We start from the raw sequence: 2381 nt of genomic DNA on the forward strand, positions 1-2381 counted from the left end.
TATCAAAATATTAGAAGATAGTGCAGGGAAAATGCTCAAACAAATTGGCCTGGGAGAATTTTTTATAAGGAAGACCCCTTGAGCAATTGAAGCAACATCAAAATTACATTACTGGGATCTGATAAAACTAAAAAGCTTCTGCACAGCCAAAAGCACAGTAAATAAAGCAAACAGCCTTCAGAATGTGAAAAGAGATTTGCAGGTTATGCTTCTGACAAAGGTCTGATAACTAGAATCCACAGAGAGCTCAAACTAATCAATAAGAAAAAAAAAAACCCCAAATAACTCCATTCCCATGTGGGCAAGAGACTTGAACAGAAACTTCTCTGAAGAAGACAGGCACATGGGTTACAAACACATGAAAAAATGCTACCATCTTTAATCATCAGAGAAATGCAAATCAAAACCACTTTGGGGTATCATCTAACTCCAGTAAGATTAGCCCACATAACAAAATCCCAAAACTACAGATGTTGGCGTGGATGTGGAGAGAAGGGAACACTTCTACACTGCTGGTGGGAATGCAAGCTTATATAGCCTTTTTGGAAAGAAGTTTGGAGAATTCTCAAAGAACTAAAAGTGGATCTACCATTTGATCCTGTAATCCCTCTACTTTCTTTTTTTTAACTTAAAAAAAAAGTGATATAGGGCAGTGCCTGTGGCTCAAAGGAGTAGGGCACTGGCCCCATATACTGGGTCAAACCTGACCCCAGCTAAGAACTGCAAAAAAAAAAAGTGATATAATGTATATATTAGGTGGACATAAAGTTTGTATGCAATTTACTAGTTACATGATTTAAAATTGCACACAAACTTTATGTCCACCCTGTATATTTTATATGGGTTAAAATTTTCCACTTTATGTAATTCTAGTGTACAATTCAGGGGCATTAATGACCTCCACGATGTTGTGCAGCCACCAGCATTGTCCTTCTCAAGAGCTTTTCATAACTCCACACAGAAACTCTGCAACCACTCAGCCATAGCTCCATGTCCTCTTTCCCCAGGCCCTGCTCACTGCTCTTCTATAATAAATACTTTGCATTTCTATGAATTTGCTTATTCTGGATACCTCATATAAGTGCAATCATTTCACGTTTGTCTTTCTGTGTCTAACTTATTTCACTTGTAATAATGTTTTCAAGGCTTACACATGTTACAGCCTGGATAGTATATTAATTTCTATCCATTGTGTCTAACTACATGTACACACCCAACCCCAACATCGCAGTTATTCATCCACTGCAGAATATTTGGGCTGTTTCACAGGCCTTTGGTCCTGTGACTCACACTGCACTGCACTGCACACTGGTGTACAGCATCTGTTTGAGTCCCTGTTCCCAATTCTTTTGGGTATATACCTAGCAATGGACTTGCTGGGTCATATGATAATTCCATGTCTAACTGGATGAGGATGTCACTGGCACTGTGAGTTTGGCAATTCTGTTATCTGCCTCTGTCACAGGAGCCTGATCTGCTGAACTCAGGAGGATTCCAGAACCCCCAGGACCACCTGGTGAGAGGACTCAGGGAGGAGTCTCTAGCCCAGTGGTTCTCAACCTTCCTAATGTGGTGGCCCTTTAATACAGTTCTTGTGGGTCATGACTCACAGGTTGAAAACTGCTGCTCTAGCCCCCTCCCTGGTCATGGGGCTGAGATGGCCCATGAGCCCTCAGATAGGGAGGCTCTGGCTACTTTTCTCTACAGACGGCCTGTATTTCCTGCGCACTGAGAATGGTGTAGTCTACCAGACCTTCTGTGACATGACCACTGAAGGTGGTGGCTGGACCCTGGTGGCCAGTGTGCATGAGAACAACATGGCTGGGAAGTGCACGGTGGGCGATCGCTGGTCCAGTCAGCAGGGCAACAGAGAGGACTACCCAGAGGGGGACGACAACTGGGCCAATTACAACACCTTTGGGTCTGCAGAGGCGGCCACAAGTGACGACTACAAGGTTGGTGCCACTTCCCTCCTACTGTGAAAGGGTGAGGGCTTGAATGTGGCTGGGCACAGGTGGAGGAGGGAGGGTGGGCAGGTGGGGATGTGGAAATAGGGCTGTAGAAAGAGAAAGATAGATTCACATGTCTTCACACAACTTCCTCCCCACAGGGCAGTTAGGGACCTAAGTGGTAGGGAGTCAGCATCAGCTGGAAGCTCAGCAGCCATCTGCTCCTATCAGCCCCCAAACTGTCACCTCAGCTCAAGCTGCATGTGTGGGCTTTTGCCTTGTGGTGTTCTTGTGCCATCAGGCTCAGTGTCTGTGGCTTTGCAGAACCCTGGCTACTACGACATCCAGGCCAAGGACCTCGGCATTTGGCATGTGCCCAACAAGTCTCCCCTGAAAGAGTGGAGGGCCAGCTCCCTGCTGAGGTACCGCACC

At 45.5% G+C, this 2381-nt stretch overlaps 1 pseudogene; it reads left to right on the forward strand.

Moving 5' to 3' along the window:
• The window catches only part of LOC105887501, an 8351-nt pseudogene that overhangs the window by 2768 nt on the left and 3202 nt on the right, over positions 1–2381 (forward strand).

The sequence above is a fragment of the Otolemur garnettii genome, unplaced genomic scaffold (genome assembly GCF_000181295.1).
Source record: "Otolemur garnettii isolate 467f Iridium unplaced genomic scaffold, OtoGar3 scaffold00091, whole genome shotgun sequence".
In the NCBI taxonomy this organism is placed as follows: domain Eukaryota; kingdom Metazoa; phylum Chordata; class Mammalia; order Primates; family Galagidae; genus Otolemur; species Otolemur garnettii.